We start from the raw sequence: 26,499 nt of genomic DNA, 5'->3' as shown, positions 1-26,499 counted from the left end.
TGTCCAGTCAGATCATCTGGAAAAGTCTTGAAGAGATTTCCTCTCACAGTGAGCATCTCAGATTTCAAGAAGACTATGAATCCTCTCATTAAGTGGAGGTGCACCTCTCACTTTTCCCAAAATGAAGCCAATGTTGCAAAGGTCGTGGCCAGAGCTCTGTCCCAGGCACTGTACCCAGCCTTTACAATTTTTAAGAAATTAGTTTCATTATCACTATTATCATCATTATTATTTGAAGAGGTTTTTTGTTTTGTTTTGTTTTGTTTTGACACAGGGTCTCATACAGGTCAGGCTGGCCTAGAATTCACTGTGTAGCTGAGGCTGACCTTGAACTCTTAAACCTCCTGTCTCCCAAGTGCTGGTATTACAAGTATAGGCTACCATGCCTAGTTAGAGAAGCCTTTTCCTGGTGTAGTTGAAGTAGTTCTCTGTTACTTTTTTATCATGGCCCTGTGCTTCTTTCCTATTTAAAGAAGCATTTTAATGCAAATGGTGATAATTTATGCATTTACTTTTGTTTTTGTAGTACTGTTGACTATGAAAAAGCTGCATCTTCAGCTGTTTGTTTGCTAGTCAATTACTTTTGTCTTATTATATTTTAATTGTGTGTGTGTGTACCCGCCTATTCGTGCACTCTCATACAAGTCAATTCTCTCCTTCCACCATGTGGGGCCTGGGGATCAAACTCAGGTCATCAGACATGAACTGCCTTTACCCACTGAGCCATCTTGTTGGTCCTTATTTACTTTTAAACAGAAGCTGCTGCTATTGTGATGTATGCTCTAGCACGGCAGGGATTTGTTTGTCCTAACACCACTGTATTCCCAATATCTAAAACAGGGCCTGGTGCATAAGGAGTATTCAAGGAATAGTTATTGGTTATGTGGGAATAAAATCACTAGGGAGTTCTTTCATTTGTGTATTTTCTTTTCAGAGTCTACAGTGTTTCACAAGACTCTAAAGTCTGAGACCATGCTTTGAGAATGAAATTCTTGGGATGTGTTTCCTATGTCTCAGCATCTTCATCCATATAAACACACTACAATCCTGCCCGGGCTGCCTGGGCTTGAAAGAAATCGAATGGGCATGGGCTTTTCTACCATACCAAATTCTAATCTTGACCTTTCCAAAGAAGTTATCAAGAGAAGGTGAAGGTGATCAGGGAGGGAGGAGTGTTGTCCAGTTTTCCATATCTAGGTAGTGGGGATCTAGCCCTGAGCACAGAGAACTCAAACAAAAAGAAGGATGTACCCTGATAGGCAAAGCTACGGTCTATGAAACATGTCTGAAAAAAAGCTCTTGGTCCCACAGAAGGAAGGAGCACTCGGTAGCTGAATTGTAAGATGATCAGGATATTTTGAAGCTACAAAGAAGTCTAGGAGTCTGTATAGGAATATGGGACTACTATTGCAGGTCTTAATGTGGGAGAGAGTGGGGAAGGGGGGAGGGAGAGAGAAAGGAGGGGGAGGGGGAGCACAGGGAGAGAAAAAGAGAGAGAACACAGGGAGGGCTGGCTTTTCACATCCAAAGACAGAAGAATGTAGTGTGTGTGTGTGTGTGTGTGTATGTGTGTGTGTGTGTGTGTGTGTATGAACCTATTTCCTAACCTTATTATAGTTAGGCAACAGAATAAACTGCCTAGCAAGAACGTTGAGTCACTGGTATTAGAAGCATTCAAACTACGTGATCAAATCCTAGAGGCATTATCAGTACCAGCCAAACCTCCTGGCTGTTGGCAATGGGAACAGGTGGTGGGGTCAGTCTTCAGAGGCCACTGTTCATGCATGTATTCACTCCCCCCTTACATCTGCACCCCGAATAGAAAAAAATAAACAAGCCTGTCTCATCTCCTTGCAGCTCATTCATTTCCTTGGTGGGGAAAGAGCTGCTGCACTACAGAAATTATATTTCTTCTCCCCAGTGACAAGTCACATCTGTGATCCTGATACATCTCTACAAAGGTCCCTGTGTACCACTGGGCCGCCTCAGTCAAGGAACATCCAAAAGCTTTACTGATTTACCTTCATATACAGTCACGTATGGAGACATATCTGCATATTCTCTCTGTGTCTGTGTCTCTGTCTCTGTCTCTATCTCTATCTCCCTCTCTTATCAATTTCAACAGGTTTTAGCTGGCCTCCTACAGCCTGATACCCTCTGGGAATGACCACCCCCAGCCTTTCTGAGTGTCCAATCCACTACTTGTGTATTTTTCTTGGAGACAGGTTGGAGATTGTTTACCTCAAGAGGTGTTGGTGACACTTCCTCAGATCCCGATGACAGCCAGGGAAGAGACGGTTCCTGCTCAGAGGCCTCAGGGACCCAGCCCCATGCCCCTGCCCTTTGGCTTTGTCTTTTCTCCCCCCCCATGCTTTCTGGCTTCTATTTGGCCTTAGTGAACCCAGAGGCCTCCTGGGAAAAGAACAAGACTCAAATGAAATGGATCAACCAGTAGACTAAGAAATTGAAAATGTGCCAGAGGCTCGGGGAGGGAGCTGGAGAGCAGCAGTTCGAGGGATGCAAGTGGAAAGGCCCCAGCTGAGAAGCCAATGCCCACAAATGGCTCTGCTTTGCTGCTCATTGTTGGCTCAGGGCCAAAAGCATGATATCTATGGGGCTGGCCAGCAGCAAACAGTGAGATAGAGGGATCGGGTCTCCAGCATCCCATCTTGTTCTCAACTCCATTTTGAGGCCCCTTCTCCCAGGCTTCCAAGCTTTCTCTCTGACCCATGAGCCTCGGTTCACCTCCCCTTCAACAAAATTCACCCATGTCTGTCCCATTTCTGAAGAACGTTGACTGCTTGGGGGCATTTGTGTACTTAGGTATGAAAAAGGGGATGTTGTGGCTGAAAGATGCATTCTCCAAAGCTGTTAACTATGGTATATTGAAGGATGAAGAGAGGAGGATGGTGATCAGCGGTCAAATACATATTGGAAGCCTTAAGTGATGTTAGCAGGCTTCTTTATAGCAGGTCTTCACAGAGCCTTTGCTATGGCAGTGTGCATCTTGAAGCTATAAAATGGGTGTATAGTTTCTCAAACATACTTGGCCAGAGACTCTTGGGGTGTGTGTGTCAGAGCAGCTTATGTGACTTTCATATAACTTAGTTGAATTTTCTTAATAGTCCTTAAGCCCCCAAACCTAAAACAATGCCTGCAATGGTTAGAGAAGACAGCAGCTGTTACATTGGATCAACTACCAGGCCATAGAGAAGACATTAGTTACAAAAAGACCACAGTGATAGGCCTATTTTTGTCACATATTTTAAGTGAGTGTCACTCGACAATAGTATCCTATGGGTCTCAACTACATTAATATGTACCACTTTTTTGTCCTACTTGGGGTATACGTATGCAGAGATAGAGAGAACCCCACCTTCTCAAGCCATGACACTTTCTCATGTCAAACTCATGGGTGATTGCAAGTCCTTTTCAAATTATCTGGCTTTTGTGACTTTGCTCTTCACTAATGCTGGTAGTTTCCTAAATTTCAGTTTAGAAAGCTGCCTGTCTCAAGAATGATCAGCTGTAAGCATGGCCTCTCCCCTTGCCCTATGTTCTCTAATATGGGCCCACGAATTAATCACTGCTTTCCAGTGAACAGAATCAGATAACTGGAGATACCTTAAGGGCTGTGTCCACTCACATAGCCCCTCTCCTAGTCTATGAAGCAGCCTAACTAGTTGGCTCCCCATCAGGGACATCTACTGGCTTCCTTTGTAACAGCCAAGGTGCTCTTCAAGTAATAAACAACTGAGTGGAGCAGACACCCAGGTGCTCTTTTGAATAAGGTGACTACTGCGGTTTCAATCTGAAACGTCCCATGTTCACCAGCTCATGTTAAAAGTTTGAATGCTTGTAACATATATGCAGAGGGCTCGGTCTTCTTGTGAGACTCCTAACAGTAAGATCAGGGACTAGCTCTGACTCCACTGTCTGCTTTTGGGACTCTTTTTCCTCCTACTGGATTGCCTCCTCCAGCCTTAATAGGAAAGGAGGTGCCTAGTCTCACTGCAACTTGATATACCATGGCTGGCAGAGATCCATGGGGAGACCTGCCTGTGTCTGAAGAGAAAGGAGAAGGTGGAGGAGTGGATGGGGGTGAGGAGGAACTGAGAGGAAAGGAGGGAAGAGAAACTTTGGTTGGGATGTAAAAACAACAACAACAAAACCAACCAACCAACCAAATGTGAATGCTTAGCCCTTCTCTTGTGGCATTATTACTTTAAAGGATGCAGGACTTTTAGGAGGTAGGACTTGGCTAGTGGAAGAAAATCACTAAGAGCAGGCCTTTGAAGTTAATGCTTGCCCCTGGTTCTGGTACGTAACTGTTTGAGAGGTTAGAGAGATTGCCCAGCTCAGTCCTTAAGAATGTGTACTGCTTTTGCAGAGGACAGAGTGAATTCAGGCCTCCACATCCACAATGGCCTGTAACTCCAGCTCCAGGGGAGTCCAATGCTCTGCCCTCCACAGGCACCTACACTCACATGCTCATACCTACATGGAGCCTCACACATGTATGTACAATTTACAGCATTTTAAAAAACTCTGTGCTTCAGGCCAGCTGCCTTGTGAGGAGTCTCTGCCACATGCTCTTGCTGCTATGAACTCCATCGTGCCTTCGCTGCCAAACTAGACTGAAATCCCCCTGAAACCACGAGGCAAAATAAAGCCTTTTTCCTGAAATAGTTTTTTTTTTTTCCTACAGTCACATTATTTTGGTTGCAGTGACGACACAAAAGTGACTAATACAGAGACTGAATCCTGGGATTTCTCAGCTACCTGAGAAAAAAGAGGATTTTCTTCACTAAACATTGAGCTCTCCAAAGGTGATACTAAAAAAAAGCAGTCTGGCTTCTGTCTGTGCTCAGTGCTATACAAGGCCCTGCAGAGCAGCCACACAAATTAGAGTATTGCCAAAGGGAAGTGATTAAAATGCTGTCGGGTTAATGATTGTGACCTGTTCTAGGACATAGACCCCATGTGGAGAACTATAACCCCTAGGCAAGATGTGTAGAGACTACAGTCAAAGTTGCATTTGACTGTAAATAAAATTTCAGGAAGTTCGTTGGACTCTAGGTTAAGCAGTTCAGCTGTGGAAGCATGTCTCAAAAGGAGTCATCAAACAAACAGAAATTCAGCACTCACCTCTACCCTGAGTGAAAAATCAAAAGACACTCGAAATGGAGAAAATGGGCTAGCTATATTTTGATAGTTTAAAGTGGCTGCCACTTCTAGGGTTGCTGGCACATACCTCCAAATCCAGCATTTTGGAGCCTGATGCAGGAAGATTGCAAGCTCAAGTCCAGCCTGGCCTACACAGCAAGGCCTGGTTTAAAATAACAATAAGGAGGCTGCCAAGAGAAAGAGGGAGGGAAGAGGTCACTATATGACTGCTTTCTGTTCCATATCAAAAATATTTGGCTAAAACATTTTGGTGCATTCATGTAGTCCCAGCATTCAGGAGTTTGAGGCCAGCCTGGGCTACATAGTGAGACTTGTTTTAAAACAAAGCAAATAAGAGCTAGAGTGAGAGCGAGAGAGAGCTAGAGAGAAAGAGAGAGAGAGAGAGAGAGAGAGAGAGAGAGAGAGAGAGAGAGAGAGAGAGAGAGAGAGAGAGAGAGAGAGAACCCAAAACAAAATGTTTTAATGTGACTTTTCCAACAATGGTGTGGAGGGCCTTAGGGGTCACACAGTGCTGGTGAGAGTCAAGTGTTCAGAGGGAGACTAGACAGAAGCATCTCTACAGTCCTTCCAACTTCCCATTGCCATTCCCATTTACTCGAATGTGTTTCTTTTGAATCACTGGCATCTGTCCTAGTTAACTGCAGATAACAGTGGTAATCGCATCAAAGGCCGAAAGGCAAGAGCTGATCAGGGGTGGCCAGAAACTCAGGAAGGCATGACCCTCACTGTCTCCCACCTTAGATCATCACGTCTTACCAGCCTCCTCTCCAGGGCTTGCAGGGTTTGCCTGATGACAGCTAAGTTAATCTGATAAACTAATCTACACTAATGGGATCCTGAATGCTAATGAATGAATGTGTTACCTTCCCAAGTGACATATTTGCATTTTAACAGAGGTCTTCTGGAGATAACGCTTTAACTCAGAGGAGTGATTAATGTTGAAATTTGGGCTGTTTGGCAGTCTAACAGAGGAGATAATTTCGGAAAAGGAAATTCTTTCCACCTTTCACAACGGACCATCTGCTAGAAAGAGAAAAAAAGCATGTCCCTGCCCTTGAGGGGTTTATAGTTTATATAGTTGGGAAATTACAATGGCTAACATTTATTGAGTCTCCACCCAAGTGCTGGCCATTTGCTAAGTGCTGAGTAAATATTATCTTTGAATCCTCACAACAAAACCCTCTGAGGTGGGAACTTCGCAGATAAAGGCACTGGCCTCAGAGAGGTTAAGTAAGTTAGTAATGCATTTCATTGCCTCTAAGAAGCTGGCAGCGGCAGCGAGAAGCAACATGGTGGCTGTTCCCCTCGCCCCTAAGACAGAAAAAAAAATGCTGCCAATTAAATGACAATGTGCTATGGATAGTAAGACACATCTTACTTTCAGAAATGTTCAGAATTTGTCTTTGAAATGGTGAAATATATTCAGTAAGTGGCAAGGCCGACTCCGAAGTACACGTTCTGCTTAATGCTGTTTATAGAGCTCAGATAAGAAATAGCACGGGGAACATGCTGATACAATAATATAATAGCAAGTACATATTAATATTTTAAAACAGACTGAGTCCAAGGTCAATGGCAGAACGTGTTGGTGGAGGTCATGAACCGCAATGAACATGGGCAGAAACATGGGGCAGCATTACTTCCAGTAGAGACACTGGCTGAGCTCTGTCCAGGGCTGAAGTGAGGAGTGGCAGGCAGCAAATGACTCTCAAGTCAGTTTCTGCAACTATGACATGTTGGTTGTATAGGTTCGAGTGAAGTGGTTAACCAGGGAAACTGAGATAAACTTTAGTGAGATGAAGGAGGGAAGAAGAATGAGTAGGCAGATGGTCGTGAAAGAGTGCTCTGGTTTGACTATGGGCAGTTGTCTCACAAAGATCCATCCATTAAAAGTTAGTCCTCGGGGTATCTGTACTGAGAGGTCTATGGACCTCTAAGAGGTAGGGCTTCATGGGAGGCTCTTAGGTCATTGGGGATATAACCTGGAAGGGGATTATGGGACTCATCCTGTCTCTCTCCCCGTCTCCTCCTCTCTGCTTCTTGGTTCATGGCATGAGCTTTTGTTCCTTTACATGCTATGGGATGTGCTGCTCTCTCAAAAGCCAAAGCAATGAAATTACGCAGTCTTGGCCTGGAATTTCCAGAATCTTAAGCCAAATAAACCTTTTATCTTTATAAGATAATTGCTTCAGATATTTCATTATAGTGATGGTAAGCTGACTTGTCTGTCCAGGATGAAAAGTTTCCCGTTTAATATAATGGACAAAGGAGATAATTATGGATTCTTGTTGGTTAATTCCAACACACTAGGGGAAGTTCAATCTGTCCACTGACCTTGAATCTAGGGGCTTCCTAAAACAGTAAAGAAACAGCATGAAAACACTCAGCCCTGAGAACAGACACACAAGTAACATTATACAGACTGAACAGGTTATGTACATGCAATAACATTAATGAAAAAAGAGGGCATAAATTTGAAGGTGCGTAGGGAGTCAGGAGGGGAATATGGGAGGGTTTGGAGGGAGGAAAGGGAAGGGGAACATAAATGCTGTAATTAAAATACATTCTCAAAAATAAAAAGGAAAAAGAAACAGTTTCAGAAGGTGATCACATCATTGGGGCAGCAGAATTCCAGGGCATTATATACATTGATTTCTCAGCTTTCTCTTGATGTCCATTTCTCTCTTCTGTGGAAGAGGAAGGTGGTGAGCCATAATGGCTTCATAAGGTTTGAAACCTCAAGCCCAGCTGCTTAAACATGGCCCCCTCTCCCTTGAGCAATGGGCAGTAGCCCTCTAGCCTGGATAGTGCATATCAAGTTTTCATTGAGGCCTCTTGGTGTCTTCTTGGAGGACACATGAATAAGAGGGAGGTCCCTGAAGAGCTCCCTCCCTGGCTGGGGAGGGAAGCACCACACAGAATGTTGAAGCAGCAGAGATGGTAAGATCTGGTGCTGAAATGTGTTCAGGCTCGAAAAAGAGGGGGAACTGTGGCTGCCTTGTTTCCTTCTGTATTTGAGCATGTTCTCCAAGTTTCCCACTATATATAGGCATTGCTCTTATAGTCAAGGAAAGCTGTAATTAAAAAGGAAGTGGCAGCTAATAAGGGCTTGGATAGTTAGGAAAGACCTCAGCAGAGGCTTGATTTCAGCCTGTTGGGTAGGGGACATGATACAACTATTGGCACAGAAGAGGGGGCCACAGTGGGCAGAGGAAACAGCAGAAAAAAGGCTGTAGAGAAAGGGAGTGAGCATGGAGTGAGGTACGCTAGGGTAGACAGAAGCCAGAGAAGAGGGGAGCCTGGGAGTCAGAAATATAAGACAATGGTTTTTTTTAGTCCTAATATATAATTATTAGTGTTTTTTATTCCTAGAACAAGATACCAGAGACAAGCTATTTTATAAATGAAAGAGGTTTATTTAGTTCATAGTTCTGGAAGGTCAAATGCCTATATCTGGTGTTGGATTCCTTGCTGGCAAAATTCCGAGGTGACATAATATATTACACAGCAAGAGACAAGGTGTGTGTATGTGTGTGTGTGTGTGTGTGTGTGTGTGTGTGTGTGTGTGTGTGTGTGTGTTTTGGTCTATGTTGGTCTCTCCCTCTCCCATTTCTCTCTTCTCATAAAGCCATCAGCATTTAGTCATTCAGGTGTCACCCTGATAACCTTACTGATTCCTAATGAACTTCTAAACACCATAGTCGATTGTTTCCTCACAATGGAGCTGAATACCTCAGAAAGGGGATTGATTCAATTTCAATACATAAGCCCTTTGGATGGGTGGCAGGGCATACTCAAACCATATCCAAACCTGAGCAAATGCTGAGTCCCAGCTGTTGTGGATCCCAGGGAATGAAACTCCCTTTTATATGATAAGCAAAGGGCACTTTATAGGCTTTTGATCAGGGAGTACCTTGATGAGATTCTTTTGGCAGCAGCACTGGGCATGGGGTGGTGGGGATGGATGCAGAGGGATTATTTAGGAGGCTGAGGCAGCAATCCATTTGTAAGCTTATGAGAGATTGGCTAGGATAATGATGATAGGAATGGCCAAGAAGAGATGGATTCATGGGGCACTTTTGGGAGACTGCCAGTGATTGACTGGATAAGGAAACAGGGATGAATCCAAGGCTTATGTCTTAGCTATTGAAAAGTGATGGTGACAGCAAAGAGAAAGGTTGGAGAGAGATCACGAATTTGTTTGCAGCTGTGGTCAATTTATAAATGCTGGTAAGGACCAGTGAGATAGTTCTTCAGATAAGTGCATTAGCCACCAAGCCTGGTGACCTGAGTTTGAGCCCTAGAATCCACACGATGGAAGGAGAGGACCAGCTCCTGCAAGTTGTCCTCTGACTTGGACATGTGTGCTATGGCACATGCACCCTCACCCACAAATAAATAAATGAATGTAAATATATTTGCATATATGAATACATGTCCTAAATTGTGTGGTATATATGTGTATATATATATATATATATATATATATATATATATATATATGTACATATGTATGTATGTGTGTATGTCGATGTATATGTGTGTATGTATATACATATTATACACACACACACACACACACACATATATATATATATATATATATATATATATATATATATATATACACATGTAATGATGAAATGGAACTGGAGCCTGGGTCAAAGGTTAGGTTGGATCATTTCCAGCAGTCATTTAGAGTTTCAAATCAAAACAAGCTATGTGTAGAAGCACATAAAGGGCAGGGATAGAGGAAGGAAAAATAGTAGACCTAACTGCCAATTTTGATTTGAACTTTGTGGGTGGTGGTTTCCAAAGCACTTGGTGGCAGCAAGCTGGTGGGTCTGTTTAATCTCTCTCCTTTATCTCTGTCAGTGAGTGATTTCCAATTTCTGTACATATTAGAAAGATTACAGCTCAACTCTAGGTAACAAGATGAATATGGAACATTTGCTTTATTAATCATACCTGAATTGTCTGATTTCACTGATGGTGGCAACAGAGTTAGCATTACATATGACATCATTGCCAGCCATGTGCCATGGCAAGGTAGCTGAGCCCAACTCACAAGAGCAAGATGCAGACTTCTGGCCATGTTCATGTAGGATTAGAGGCAAGTCCCATTTCAAAATCAACTGGGTACTTCAGTTTCCCCCTTGTCAATGGTTAAGCATCTGAAACTAACTTGCTTGGGTCCAGCTGAGAAGCAGAATGATAAAACAGAGCAATTGTTGTAAGGAAACTATATAGCACAAAGGGAGCAAAACTATGAGAACCGATTTTTCAAGATGGAGACGCTGTACCACTTATGTGGTTGGGTCTTCAGCCAGTTGTTGCCACCATACCTTTTTATTTTAGCAGCTTCCGGTGTGTTTTTCCATGAGAAAGGTAATAAATATGATAACCCCCCTAGTCAGCGACTTGCATTCTCTCTTCCCAGTCCCTCACCTGCATAAGCATTTTTCAATCTGGACACCTGCCCACTTCTCAACCACCTTTCTCCCAGCTACCCTCCCCCCACCTCAAACCAGCAACCAAAACCCTGAACAAAACCCTTCGGCAGGGAAGTGATGGAGGCCAATGGTTGCCAGACTCTGCAGTGCATGTGTGGGTATGCAAGCACATTACTGCATGTGCGTGCATGTGCTCATCCCCCAGTCTAGCCATCTGTTCCTCTGTTTCCCCATTGGATTTGTATCAAAATCAAAGACGGGCGTGTTGGACTGGGTGGTCCTGCCTCCAAAGCAGAGCTCCCTTGGCGGTTAGGAGCCCACAGCCTGCGCAGACCGACTCCAATCATTCATCTTTATAAGGCATCATAGCCTTCCACAAGAAGAGCCTGTCAGAGGACTAAAATCTTACACATGCCACTTTGTCTGCAGTTCCCTACTTTCTCCAACCCAAGGAACACTTGAGGGACACAAGCTGGGTACAGAGTTGACATCCAGCAAGTTGGACAGGCAGGGGAAGGCTGGGAGGGGGGTGGACAAAAGAGCAGACAGAGGCCGCTCACAGCACTCTCACCTACCTGTAGACTCCTCACTTAGTTCTCCACAGCAGCTGGAACACCAGGACACCAGCTGGCACCAAAGTGCTGTGACAGCTCTTGTCATAGCCAGACACAGGTGTGACCTCCACTGGGACGGATTCCCAGTGCTCAGAGGAGTTTTCAAACTCGCTCTACCCAGAAGTTGAACCCTGTATCCTTACTCCCAACAGCTCTCAGAGGTCTTAGGCCGGAAACAGACCAGACTCAGGGAGTCCCTGCCCCCAACCTCTCTGTCAGGAGACAGAGTGTTCAGCACCTCAACTTGGCTGTTGTCTTTACAGGATTCTGCAGCAGATTCCTCATGGCTTACTCTTTAGGTCTTAACAATGAAGGCTCCTTGGCAAATCTTTTCTTGGCACGATTATCTGGTTAGCCCTTTGCCATCCAAACTCCCATGGCATTCTGACCCTTGCAGAGCCTAATAGTGGGTAAGTACTGAGGCTATGAGGACAAAATGAGTCCCACAAAACCAAGCCAGGAGAAGGTGCTTAGTAGTTGACTTACCATACCAATGGTTGGTATGCTCTTTGCATTTTGTACTCTTGTTTCTGCCCACCACCCTCAGCACTCATTTGGATTGCTGTAGTATCTAACAAGTTGTGTGTCCCACCCTCCCCTGCCCCTTGAATTCTGCTTCCTACTGTTTGGCTAAATATCCTAAATCACTGTATGCAAAAAAAAGCTCTGTAGGGTGTCTCCAAGTCCAAACTCCTCCTTCTGACATCAAAAGTTCTCCAAATCTGGGGCCCTTTTCCCAGCCAAGTATTGCACACACAAGGCATCTCCACCCCACCCTTTCTGCTAAACAGACCTCCTTTAACCCTTCTTTGATCTCCTGAAGTTCCCACCTTCAGCCTTTTCCCTGCTTCCCCCTTGGAAGCCTGCTCTTCTCCTAGTCAGACAGCTCAGTCTCACATGTTATGTAAAAGGCAGCTCAAGTTCAACGTCTTTGGGGAAAACTTCCACCTCTGTTGCAGCCTGCGCTCTCGTTCTCTCTAAACCTCGATCCCTACAGCATTTCCTTTTTAGAGTAAATAATGTGGCATCTAATTGTTTTCCATCTTGTATTATTTGTAGATGCTTCCTCTGAGTAAGAATTAATTTTTTCTGTTAAATTATGAATCTCTATAGAGCAAGGTCTTTGCTTTTTTCCCCTTTTCACTAAAATGTGGGCAGAGGGCTAGACCCAGGAGGGCTTCATCAACTTCTGTTACCCTGCCTTACCTCCAAACGAAGGGAAGAAGATATAAAGGAAGACCCTCTAAGGATCCCCTCTGTCTGTGCCCCCTTCTCCCTGCCAAAAAAGGTATTCAGGCAGCAGAGCAGCTGAAGCTGCCAGAGAGGCCCCAGCAGCCAATCTACTGTCAGATCTCAGGTTCCTGAACACCCCTACCTCCTAAGGTTTTGTGGGTGATCAATAGCTCTGCTTAAGTGATCAATCTGAGACACAATGGGCTTCAGGGGCTAGTGTTTGATTAACTGGAGAGAATAAATGTATGCAAGCAGAGACGGAGCCTAGAGAGGGAGGGAGCTGAAGAGAGAGCAAGCAGAAAGATGAGCTGAGGGAAGGCAGAAAACGGGGGGGGGGTGTATTTAAGAATGAATGCATGATAGGATGTTGCTGAGAGTAGTTCTTACCTGATCCTAGTCAACAGCCTAATCAAATGTCTTCCCGAGGTAGCTAAATAATCCTGGTGCTCTCTCAGAGCCTATCAACTATCCTGGGGCTGCTGGGCATTTCTGTAGCTTGACCAAAACTGTTGCCAAGGTCCACTGAGGTCTACACAGATTCCATGTTGGATGGAAAAAGGGTTGTGGTGTGCGGACTTCTAACTATCTCTAGGAAGGACTTGGGGTCTTGAGCTATGCTCATCTGCCAAGTCTATAAGAAAACCCAAGTACTGGAATCTTCTACTCTTCTATCCAAGTCTGATGACTCAGAAACCCTTGATATTATGGGAGATAGACTGATCCTTACAGGGTATTTCAGCATTACCTGCTCTCTACCCAGAGGTGTACATACTGTTCTTTCTCTCAAGGCCGTGAGGCTGCAGATTTAATTAGGTAGTTAAAAATAAGGAGTGCCTTTAAGATTTTTTGAGAGGGTCCAAATATCTAAGCTGTACTATGGATCAAAAAATGTTCATGGAAATATAATGTTATCTGGAAAAAAACAGCAGATGGCTTCTTACTGTGAGAAAGTTCCTCCTTTAATCTAACCCTGATTCCTGCTGCTCTCATTAGAAACACATTCTCCACATATGATGGCATCCCCATTCTCTTGGGGATGCAGGCTTGAAACCTTGGAATCATCTTTCATTCTTCCTCCAACTCTCCCCATCCCCCTTCATTCTGTTTCCATCCAGCCACTGTAACAACCTCTTAACCTGTCTTCCTATTCCCAGGATGAGTCCATTTTAATCAGTCTACTGAATGGTGGCAGGGAGGAGAAAAAAAAAGAAAAAAAAAAACCTATGTGACTCTAATGAAGCCAGGAATTAATTCCCATTTACAGAGAATGCAGGGAACAACAGACAGGAGAAAGGACAATAAGAAGCCTAACCAGGATGATACATAGCAAACCAGAATGTGGGCATTGTGCAAAACAACCAAGTCAGAGAAAGGGGCCTGTTGAAAGGGCCTTAGAAGACAGAATGACCAAATGCAATGAGTGAAATTCTCTTGGAGCTTGATTCAAACAAGCTAGTTGTACAATAAGTTTTGAGACAATTGAGGATGTCTGATTAAGGATTGGCTAATGGATACTATAAAAAGATTGTTGTTACTTTTGTTAGCTCTGTGAATGGTACTGGGGTTGTGTGAGAGAAAATGCTCACTGTTAAGAGCTGCGTTGGGGATGAAATGAAGTGATTGATGTTTGGAATTTCTTTTCAAATACTTCTGCAAAAGAAAGGGACAGATGAAGCAAACATGGCCAAGTCCTGGTGATTGCTTGAATGTGGATAATCATTAGACAAGTATCGTGATAGTTCTCTCCCCCTGTTTAGACCCTGAAATTGTTCATAATTAAAGATCAAAACCCATAGTCATTCACTATTTCCCAGTCTACCTTCCTAGCTTTAGTGTCTATACTTATCCTACTCATCTGTAGCACAACTATCCCATGTCCTTACTCAAGTTATTTCTGCCTGAATTTAATTTCTTCACTCACGTGTTCATTTATTATGCCTCTGAGCTCCTCAGTCAACATTAAGCACCTCTTCTATGTACCAGGCACTGAAAACACAAAGGTGGCCAAGAATGAGGACAAGGATCCTCTTATTCTTTAGATTCTCCCTGGTAATGTGTATGAAGAGATGTAATAGAACCCCTACTCATATGACACAACAAATACCCAATCCAATTCAACCATGTTTATTGAGCACCTGCTATGTGTAAAGCATTGCATGCTTTGGGGGCAAAAAAATAAAAACAAAAGATGAAAAATATTAGATTCACTGAAGTTGTAATGTTAATAAGACAAACACCTATAGGAAGTTGTACTGTGTGTAAAGATGAATAAGGGATTCAAGCAACACTAATGGAATGTCCCAGTGATGTACTTACCAAATGCATTTTAGAGATGGCCAGAAGAGTTCAGGGAAGGAGGAAAGAAAGGAGGGGGAAAGAATCACACACACACACACACACACACACACACACACAGAGAGAGAGAGAGAGAGAGAGAGAGAGAGAGAGAGAGAGAGAGAGAGAGAGGAGAACCAGAGACAGAAATCACTTCTGTCTAGAGTAATCAGAGAAGCCTTCACGGAGGAGGAAATATATATAGACTTGAAGGACAAGGATGGTGCCATTTGGACAGGAAAGGAGACTTAGCTGGTAAGCGGATGACATGAGTAAAACCACAGACACAACAACTGTATATAAAGTACACTTCAGAGACTGCCTGGACTCAAGGGTCCATATGGAGCTATGCTTCAGAACCACTTGGGAGAGCTTGTTAAAATTCATGTTCCTGGACTCCAGCTGCCAGACCTACTGACTCAGAAGCCCAGGCAGCTGCATTATAATAAGCACCCTGAAGTCATTTTGAGACACATTAAAAATTGAGACTCAATGATGTGGATAAAAAGTGAGAAACAAGGTTGAAAGAGTACATAGGATTAGGCTGACTCAAGGAAGGCCTTGAACGTCAGGCTAAGGAAGTTAAAGATTTTCCCACAGGCAATCCGCTATCACTCTCAAGCATACAGAGCAGAAGTGTCAATGAATAATGGATATTTTTGAATATTAATCTGTCAGGGGTGTATATTACAGGCAGAAAGCTAGAAAGAGAGAGACTGAAGGATAGACATTCAATAGTTGCTGAGGGCAGAAGTCAGAGGTGGTCTGGGCTTCTAGTCTGAGCGACTAGGAGGCTTGTGGTAACAGAAAGGTCAGAAAAGCCAGTCATTGTTGGAAGTAAATGAGGTCAGCTTGTAAATTCTGAGTGTAATGTTAATGTTAAGTCTAAGATGATGGCAGACCACTTTAAGGCAGGTGAGTCATTCAGCAAGTAACTGGGGATACATGGCCAAACCTCAGAGGCAAGGTGAAAATCTGTGCTATAGAAGTGGGAACAGCCAGGAAAGATGTGCAAGGGGAAAGCCATGATGCAGCTGTGTGTCCACTCCAATAAAGAAATGGCGTTAATTCCAGCACTCGGGAGGCAGAGGTAGGCGGATCTCTGTGAGTTCCAGGCCAGCCTGGTCTACAGAGCAAGTTCCAGAACAGGCTCCACAGCTACACAGAGAAATACCTGCCTAAAAAAAAACAAAAACAAAAACAAAAACAAAAACAAAAAAACAAAACCACTGCCCCAAAGAAAGTCAGAAAAGAAATGGAGGGAACAAGGGGAGTTAGAGGAGCCTTAGATCTGAGGAGAGGAGGAGGGACTAACAAGAAAGATGAATAAGGAAGGGTCACATGAGGAGAAGGAGGCTCAGATAGCACAACCAGGCACATAGCTCTTTCAGCAGCTTGGGGTGACTGGTATGGTTACTGCCATAGTGACAGTGATACTCAGGGAGAGGTCACCGCACTTGTACTACACACACCTGCTTCTTCTCAGGCTCACTAACACAAATATAAAAAGATATTTCCCTATCTACCCATCTGTCCATCCATCATCCACCCATCCATCCATCTATCTGCGCAGCTATCCACCTTTTTTCTTTCTTCATCCTGTTGCTGTGTCATACATGCACTCCAATTTTTCAGACTCGTTTTCTGACTAGACAGACGACGGCACTATTATGAACTAGGCTATTAATGTTCCGCCCTAAGGTTGGTGGTGTTCCTGGTCTGAAAAGAGGAAAGGATGGCCCGTTTCTCTCCCATGTGCTCCCAACCCTGCCCCTTAGTCTTCGGATTTCTCTGCAGACGGCAAGGTTCAGCTCATTTTGAGAATGCTTCATGATGGCTGCAGGAAACACAAGAGAATGTTTATCTTTTTGAATTTATGGCGAGGAGGCAAACAGAAGTCCTTGAAAGAGAAGGCAGATCAGAGTTTTCTGCCACGAATGCTAATGGCCTCAAGGCTGGCTCACAAGCTGAAGCTGACTTGGGTGTGGCTAGCTCATGGTCTTTGCTCAGCATCCATACATACTATCCCAGCCCCCAGAGAAGTGATTGCTGGGTTCCATGGGAAGGTCTGGACCCCTACAATCCAAGCATGTCTTACTGGACTACCTGCTTAGAAATTCAATCCAAGTATGTGGATGGAGGAAGGGAGAGTGGAACAGATAAAGGAAGGGAGATAGAAAATTGTATATAATTTGTATATGTGCAGGTGTGTGTGTGTGTGTGTGTGTGTGTGTGTGTGTGTGTGTGTGTGTGTGTGTGTGTGTGTTTTCATGGTTTCAATTAGTTTGGAGACTCAAAAAAGATCACAGATCCTCTCTTTTGTACCTGTGCTGGCCCTTCAGGGTTCTTGCCAGGTAACCCTAGAGCCCTATCATTTATGTGGGGAATGGGTGGGTGGGCAGGGTCTTGTCCTGCATCCATACTCCTTCCAAGAGCTGTCTTGGGATTACTGCAGTGAGGCAGTGCTGATCCAATGCTGTCCTTTACCCAGGACTGTGGCTGCCTCACTCTAACTCCTTCCCCTGCCCCACACTCTCAACTCCACTACCTTTCCTAGCCTGTGGCTATCATCTGCAACCCCAGAGATTTCTTGTTGCACTTTGCCAGTCTACTACTAGTGCTTTCAAAGGATGGTGGTAGCGAAACCCCCTGCTAGGCCACATAGCTTAATTCTCAAGACCGGTGGACAGCATTGCTTCCCTGAGGGAGAGTCCCCTACCTTATTCAAAATGGAGTTTGCAGCCTGCTAGGAGTTTCCAGACCTTTCCCTCAGGCTAGCAGAAGCTCCACTGCACTGTCTGAAGTCACAGTACCAAGACATCATTAGCTTGTGCTTATGGGGGCATTTGCTGGCTTCAGGCCCATATACTGGCCATTCTGCAGGCTAGTGCAGATCTGCAATATGCACAGAGCTAGGAGCCTAAGGCACCCATCCCCTGTTTCCACCAGCCTTCTCTCCCTATGGTGGCCTTCAGCCCACTCTTGCAAGGCAATTGTGGTGGTGGGTGTGACATGACCACACACAACAGTGGTTCTCTCCTTAGAGCATATGCCCTCCCTCCTCGGGATCCTGCAGTGGTTCCCAACTGTCTCTCAAATAAATGCAAATCTTTTCTCTGTGGGCCTTAAAGCACTCCATAATTGTATCCCACCCACCCCCAACACACACACACACACACACACACACACACACACACACACACACACACCACATCGTGCACAATTCAGCAACAGGAGACAAACAACACTGTCCACAAATGCTCCTGGCCTGGAGCCTGCCACAGGTGCTTGTAAAACCTCATCCAAAGAGTCACTCCTTTACCTCCTTTTAAAATGGTAAATGTTACCTGTGAGGTATACGCAATAAAGTCCTATCAGCTATTAACAGCTTGCCCTGGCATGGATTCTGTCATCAGATTTGACAGAGAAAGGAGCAAAGCCCCGCCTTAATAGTCTAAGGGGGCGGGGGAAGGGACTCAGGAGCTCAGAGCAGTTCGGGAGGGGCGGGAGGAGGGAAGGGGTTCTGACGTCGAAGCTATCTCTGTCACGATTTTACCCAGGGCTACAGTCTCCGTGTCTCTACTTGAATCAGTCAGACACTAGTCCTTGCTCCCCCAACCTTGCTTCCCTCTCCACACACACATGACGTCTTATTTCACCTTAAGGCTATAATCCTGAGGCCAAGCTACTAATTGGCTCCCTCACATGAGGGGGGAAAAAAGACATGAAACTGAGTAGACGCAGCATGTTTGCTTGGGCATGGCCAAGTGTTGTTGAGTTCCTCCTGCAGAAGAGCTGGGAGCCCTTTGCTTAATGGAAACAGTAAAGACTTCCCAGGAAAGCTCTCTGTGCTCCCAGAAAGCTGGGAACTGAGTTCCCCCAGTTTCTCCCGCAGTGAGCTTGACCCGCAAGGCAATGGAAGGAGGAGGGTCTGGGTCTCCCAGCAGCAGGCTTCTGGGCTGAACTGACACACTGTGAGGGACCCCTTAGGCTAAAGTGTGCACACTGCTTAACCCATCTCCTGCTGGGTATACTCATTTGGTGCTTTACTCTGAGTCAGCAGAGTCCCTCACGCTCCACTCTTGAAAAGGGCGCCCCCAAGGGAACCTTGCTCTTATAGCAGTTTCTTCCTTAGGCAGCAGGCCAGAGACAGCCCCGCCCTCCACAAGGGCTGCAGGATGCTGAGGGACCCCCCCCATCTTCGCCCAGCTTAGGGCTCTGCAGCTGGGCCAAGATGCCAAAGGGAGGGGCAGTTCTGGCAGAATTTATCCTCTACTGTGACCAAAAGCTTGTTAGTGGCAGCTGTGGGGAGGGGGTTACCACCTGCTTCTGGGGGAAAGTGTCAAACATTTCCCTGTGCGGTTTCAATGTGTGTGCATCCAGTTGCTCAGGTGTGGAGGAGCACGAATATAAGACTTGGGCATGCTTTTTTCCAGAATGGAGTTCTTAAGGATCCTGCTAGAAGTGTCCACAGAAGATTAAGGGGTGGGATAATAGTATATTCTTGTGTTCTCTCTCTCTCTCTCTCTCTCTCTCTCTCTCTCTCTCTCTCTCTCTCTCTGTCTCTCTCTCTGCCCTCCCCCGTCTCTGAATCCCCCTCTGTGTGTGTGTGTGTGTGTGTGTGTGTGTGTGTGTGTGTGTGTGTGTTGGTGGGGAGCAGCAGGTACTGGATCTGCAGTAATATGCAGTTGCCATGTAGTTTCTTAGGGACACTCTAAGAAAACACACACACACACACACACACACACACACACACACACATCAAGCTCCAAAGCACAAGGCTGGGAAGAAGTGTGTGTGTGTACATATTTTAGCAGAACTGGAGGGGTGCATGTAGTTGTATATGATTTGTTATCATCCTGCTTTGTTATCATCCTGGTGGAAGGGTGCAAGTGCAGAGGGGTGTGTGTGTGTGTGTGTGTGTGTGTGTGTGTGTGTGTGTGTGTGTGTGTGTGCGCGCGCGCACACACACGCCAGCGCGCCTGTATGTTTCGTCTTTGGATGGCGGTGACTGTGGTTGAGCGCAGCGAATGTGGTGCGGCGGCTGTGTGTGCGTGTGAGTGTGCGTCTGTGTCCGCTTGTGAACATGGCCCCAGGAACCACTCACACGCTTCAGACAGCTGTTTCTGGCATCCCCGGGGCTAGGGCTTCGCCGGACACCCCGGCTAAGTGGCCACCTTCCAGCAACCAGGCCCCGCACCTCACCAGCTCTCCCAAAGGCGCCCACAGCCCCAGCGCGCACACAAAGGCTCCATAATGAACGCGCTGCATTCCCCTGTGCTGGGCTCTTCACCCCGCACCCGGGGCGGCCAAGGCGAGCCCGCCAAGCCGGAGACTCACCAAACACCGGGTGCCCAGCCCGCTGCTCCCCTTGGCCGCGCAAACTCCAGGCGGCCCGACGCTCGGCTCCCCCAACCCTGCCCCTGTCTCCCGGGGGCGCCCAAGCGCCCGTCGCCCCCCCCCCCCCCGAGCCGATCCGGGGCGACCCGCCACAGCCACGACCCACCCCTTGGCCGGGATGAGCCCGCGGGCGCGCCCCCCTAGAAGCAGCGCGCTTCTTACCTTCCTCCTCCTCCTTCTCCTCCTCCACCTCGGCGGCGCGGCAGCGGCGGCGCAGAGGCGGCGGCGACGGCGACGGGACTAGGGCGCCGGTGCCCCGGAGCCCCGCACGGGCGTGGGGTTCAGTGGCGTGGGGCGGCGGGGCGGACGGAGGTTGGCGGGGCGGCAGCAGCTGGCCCGGGACGCGCGGAGCTGGCGCGCAGGCAGCGGGCTGCGGGCAGACTGGCAGCGGCGCGCGCGGGCTCCTCGGGCGGGCTCCATGGCTGCGCCGCGGGCGGCACCATCTCCGTGGCTCGCTCGTCGCTCTCTCGCTCCAGGAGTGCGGCAGGCTGCGAGGTGACGGATAGCGCCGAGGCGACCGGACGGCCGAGGAGGGGAGGGGAGGGGAGAAGGGGCGGGGGAGGGGGGAGGAGGGAGGGAAGAGGGGAGTGCAGAACTCGGGGTGGGGGGGGCCCTCTCCGGCGCCTCTCGACCCTCGAGTGCTGGCGTCGGTTTCCCCGAAAGGGAAAGAGGCTTAAAGGCGCAGCAACTGGCTCGGGTCACAACTAAAAATAAATACAAAATTGACAATTGGAGAAAGAATTTCCCAAGACACGACCCAGCAACCCAGCCACCCAGCTAGGCGCTGCCTCACTTCTTGAACACAACCATTCAGGCTGGGCTTTGCCGGGAACTGCTGGCAGTGAAGAGGGCAAGCCAATTTCTAAAGTGAACCCGGGAAAGGGGGTAGGGGGAGGAGAGAGGAAACTGCAGAGAAGGGACAGCGGCAGTGGTAGGTTCGGGGCCTCCATTCTTTGCCCCCTGACCTTGCTTCTCCCCCCTTGTTTGCTTTTCTTCTGCTAGGGATGCCCTCCCTGCAGCTCCCCTCCTGGTCACCACCGCCAACATCCTCACGCACCTTGAGTTTCAGGCTCAGGTTCCTGCTCCCACCGCCTCGCCCCAACACTGGAGCATTAGCAGCTTGGAACTCTGGTCCAGCCAGGGAGCCCACCTCTGTGAGGGAGCAGTCTGCCAGCTGGCAGAGGTCTGCTTGGACCATGCAATTGGTTTTGGTGAGAAGTGTGTGTGCGCGCGCGTGTGTGCGCCCCCCCCTCCTCGCAGGCCTGTGTGTGTGTGTTCACCAGCAGATGGAGGGAGGGTCTAGACGGACACACACACACACACACACACACACACACACACACACTATGCACACACTCTGAAGGAGAGCAGCGAGGCAGGCACAGCACAGTGCCTGATGAATGATCTCAGGGCATTTTTTAAGAGACATGCTGTGAATACTAAATGTACAGCAATGGAGATTCTAAAGAGAGCTCTTGATATCCCAGTGGGCACCAGCCCCTTTAGAGGAGTTTTAAGGACCAAGAAAAAAAAAGCTACTCTCTCTTTTTCTTAAAAGGCAGTCTCAGTGGGGACCCAGAGAAACCGGGAAGCTGGACAGTGTCTGAGACAGTGGGTGAAATTGATGCCAGAGAAGACAGATGCAATGGAGTTTAAGACCCTCTGGTGATGCCAAATCCACCATGTAAATTTGTAAATTTCCAAGCATCGGAGGCACCTGGGAGAGACAGTTAACATTGGCCCTTCTGGGCCTTAGGAGTTCTAAGGTGAAAAATGAGTTCTCCATCCCCGTGTTCCTAGATTCTGGAAGGGAGGCTGTTGGTAAACCAGGGCCCATTCCAGTTGGAATCTTTTCCTCCCCTCTAGTTTCACTGAAGCACCTGAGAGAAAAGGGTGCGGAGACACAAGCAACTGTTGTTTAAGAGGACATTTTTGCAGCCGGTATGGGATACCCATGGTATAGAGGAGAGTTCTGGCCTTGAGCATGGGGAGCTGTGGATCCCTGCAGCTGCGTTCAGCAGTAGAGTAGCTGACTAGCAGATTTGGCCATCCTTCTACTGAGCACACTTTTTTGCTGTCTTCCTGGCAGTTCCTACCTTAGAAGAAAGCATGGAAATTCCCTGCATCTGGAGGCATGTGTGTGTGTGTGTGTGTGTGTGTGTGTGTGTGTGTGTGTGTGCCTGGGCTGGGAAAACAAGCTGATGGAATTATCAAAGGCAGATGATGAGAGAACGTGAAAACATTCAGGGAGAAAAGCACATCACATTCCTGGCAGATGCAAGGCAGACTCTCAGACAAGAAGATGCTCTCACACTACATGCACACACAGGGACACATACAGAGTCACACACGGAGCACAGACACACTGAGTAGTGCATACTTGCACACGCACACGCGCGCGCGCACACACACACACACACACATCTAGTTTGAGAAGGATATAGTTAGAGAAGCAGGAAAGAGCTGGCCTCCCGTCTCCAGGGGCTATGGAAAGAGCAGGACCAGCTTTCCATAATCAACAAATAATACTTGCAGCCAGACAGGGCCTGGCTACTTTCCTTCAGGGTCGTTTTTCAAGTGATGGAATCCCCATATAAGGTCCCCTGATTCTCATCCAGTCCAATCTTTGCTATCAATAACAGATATCCCAAGTTGGCGTTTACCTGTCCTTACAATGAAATTCATTGGTTAGTAGTAACTACATCAAAGGCATTGTCTGATTCTGATTAAGCCCTCTTTTTGCTGCATGCTTGGCTCACTCAAAGCATATGCTTAAGCTCCAGTCAATCTGTTGTGTGGTAAATAAAAATCAAGAAGGAGTGGTGAGGGAGGAGAGAACTGGAGGTGAGACAGTGTCAACAGATACTGCATGTGCAAAGGCACTGACTGGTTAGGATAATGATTAAACATTTCATGTTTGGAATCAGTTTATAGTCCTGTGACCTACAGGAGGTCTTCTAACTTCTCCGACTAAGCCTCACCTGTGGGACGAAAGGGAACTGGCTTGTGCAGTTGAAGTGTTCAATGATATAACGGATGCTGTACATGATCATCTACCTACTAGTCCAGTGGAGAATCATGTAGATGGTGTCTTTGTTTTTGTTGTTTGAGAAGTTGTGTATATTCCTCTTGCCCAGTAGAAATGAGAGAGGAGGGGATGCAAGGGGTGGGGTACAGAGAGGGCAGGGTGAAGGTTCAACACTCTCAACCCTGTGCCCAATGCAGCAAAAATAAACACTAGTATGTCTAACTAGGGACCTTGATTTAGTCACATTATAAAATTTGGTGAGGAGGGGGAAATACTTTAGTGTTTTCAAGTAACACAACAAGTAGATGACAAAAAATGACCCTGCTGTAAGTCTATTTCCAATTGAAATCAATGCGTTTAAATGAAGTTAGTGAGTGACACTATTTTTCAAGAGGGAGACAGAGGCAGCCCAACTTCATTGGCACCTTGGTCTGTAATCAGTACTTAACAAGCAAGCAACCAATTTACCTATAACTGAGAATCCAAGAACAAATGGACAGGGTCTCTTGGCTGCCAGTAATAATACCATAGTGACTACCAGTTACTGGCCCATTGCTACTAAAAACTGTGTGCTTTGCTAATATTCTTAGGAAAGGGATAGTGACTCTTCATCTCCTAATAGAACCCCCATCTCATCCAGCACTTCTATGCATTAATCAATTTCATAATCACTAACACCCTTTGAGTAGGCAGCATCATTATTCCATAAATTTTATGGAAGAAGAAGGAGGAGGAAGAGGAAGAAGAAGAAGGAGGAGAAGAAGAAACCAATATTCGTGCAGCAATAAATAGTAGAATCTGGAGTGTAATCGCTCGATGGCAATAGTAATAATTATTATTATTGCTAGGTTTCATTGAACACTTACTATGGACACTGTGCTAGCATTTTATGTGCATTATTACATTTAGTCCTCACACTAAACCCAGGAAAGCAGACACTTTATTATTAGGTTTATTTTAAAATAAACTGAAGGCTGGGAGATGCTAAGTCATTTCTATAAAGGTCACACAACTAGTGGGGTCTAATTCAGAATTTGAACCCGTGACTATATGACTGGAGTGATAATTTCTCTAAAAAGGCTATGATTTCTAGCCTTCAACTATCACACAACACACAACTACACTGCAATCTTTTCCACAGAGCCATTGCTAAGCTGCTTGCTGTTGGGGCTATCTACCCACCCACTCATCCATTAGCACCCAAGGCAAAATAAATGACTAAGAGCAGAATGTCACCAACGCCCAGCAATTATGAAGTGCATCTGCTGAAGGTACCAGAGAGACCCATTCAGACTGGCCAGGGAGGCCCTGGGACAATAGAAGGAAGAATGATGTAATCCCCTTCCATCATAATTTTTCAGCCCCTAACTCTTTCTGCCTTGCCTTTCAACAAGATATATGCCTGCCCTCAAGCATTTGGAACCAACTAAGGCCCTGATTTCAGGGGCTGGCAGGTGAAGGAAAGGGTAAAGGAACTTCCTGAGCTACTGGGGAAACTTGGAGCCAGCAGAGTGACAGAGAGAATGCCAAAGGAAAACAGAGAAGAGCTTTTCAAAGGATGTGTCCTAGGAGGATGGAGGACAAAAAGCTGAGCAATTATGCTAAGAGGGCATTTTAGTGGCCCTTTGTATAGTAGCTGAGCCTGTTCACAGCCTGCGGGCTGAAGACACTGAAGAGCCAGCAATGGAACAAGACAGAACAACAGCAGCTGACAAGCAGTAAACTGCCAGCTAGCTGCTTCACAAGGAGCCTGGCAAGCTGACTGGCAGCCAGATACCCTCTCCCCTCAGATGCAGCTGCTGTTCAGGACCTGCCATGACACCAGTGCCAGGCCACTCTGTTAATGAGTGTCCCAGTTCTCCCAATTTGCCTGGGAAGCATCCGGTCCTGGGAGAGAGGTTCTTGTGTCAGAACTGGAGTTCACTCTATAGTGGTGCTTCAGTGACTGAGGGTGAGTGTCACATTTTCCAACCTCCTCTCTGAGACTGGGGGTGGGGTGGCTCAGAGGATTACTATTTGCCTAGCTGAAACCCAGGTTTCTCTGTTGCTGCTGAGCAGATGGCCATTTCCTTCCCTCAGTTTCCCCTGTTTCTGCCCATTTCACTTGCTCAAGAAGCATTGGAATGGTGGGGATTTCTGACACACACAGATGACATATCTTTCCTCAAGAAGTCCCTTCATCCTAAGGTCCTGAGTAGCAATGTCCTCTGCATAGCTCCTTGAGCTCTGATATATTTCCCTCCCTCTCATTTTTAAAAACAATCTGTTTTGTATGTGTGCGTACAAGTTGTGTGTGTGTGTGTGTGTGTGTGTGTGCATGAGTACAAATTTATACACATGTGCATGCAGTTGTGTGTACATGTGGAGTCCAGAGGTTGACATTGGGTGTCTTCCTCAATTGTTCTCACCTTATTTATTGAGATAGGGTCTTATCATGTAGACCCGGATGGCCTAAAACTCACTAAGTAGACCAGGTTGGCTTCAAACTATAGAGATCCACCTGACTGCCTCCCAAGTATGTGCTGGTTATCCATCCATCTTACATGTGCCCCGAGGAGTGAGAATGTCGGAGAACAACCTGTGGTAGTCAGTTCTCTCCTTCTATTTTCTGGCTGTGGTGGACTGAACTCAGGTCGTCTGCCTTGGCAGCAGCAAGCCCCTGTACCTCCTGAGCAGTCTCAACAGACCATCCATCTTATTTTTTAAGATAGGGTCTCTCACTGAACCTGGAACTCACAAATTTGGTTAAGTTGCTTGGCCAAGAAGCTCCCAGGGACACACCTACCCCTGTCTCACTCTCCTCCAATACTGCGGTTCCAAATGTTTTTGTGTGGTTCTACAGATACTAATGTTCTCACGCTTGCTAGGCAAGCTCTTCACCAATTGGGCCACCTCTTCAACTCCTTTTTGAAACAGGATTCTGCCATGTAGCTAAGGCTGGCTTCAAATTCTCCATGTAGCTCAGACTGGCCCCAAATTCAAGATCCTTCTTTTTTGGCCTTCTAAGTGTTGGGATTATTGGCATGCACCATCACGGACAGCTAGCCACTGGGTGTTTTCTGAACTCACTGTGACCTCCATCAAAGTTTAGGCCTCCCTAGTTCCAGTTTGATGAACAGGTCCATTCTCAGGTAAACACACAGGAAGTAATTGGTAGTGCCTCTTAATCTTTCAACCAGTCAAACACAAAACCCCTAACCATCAAACAAAACAAGACTCTGGAAGTAGAGGCCCAAATGCCAAAAGTATA

At 46.5% G+C, this 26,499-nt stretch overlaps 1 protein-coding gene across 1 annotated transcript in view; it reads right to left on the bottom strand.

The window, feature by feature from the left end:
- The window catches only part of Frmpd3 (FERM and PDZ domain containing 3), a 156,662-nt gene extending 136,161 nt beyond the window's left edge, over positions 1-20,501 (bottom strand). Inside the window, exon 1 of the mRNA XM_036174266.1 lies at positions 20,384-20,501. The gene's annotated coding sequence lies outside the window, so the exon portion shown is untranslated. The remainder of the gene's footprint in view (positions 1-20,383) is intronic.
- Positions 20,502-26,499: the final 5,998 nt, after the last annotated feature.

Source organism: Onychomys torridus, chromosome X, assembly GCF_903995425.1.
Source record: "Onychomys torridus chromosome X, mOncTor1.1, whole genome shotgun sequence".
In the NCBI taxonomy this organism is placed as follows: domain Eukaryota; kingdom Metazoa; phylum Chordata; class Mammalia; order Rodentia; family Cricetidae; genus Onychomys; species Onychomys torridus.
This window is presented reverse-complemented; position numbering and strand designations above follow the sequence as displayed.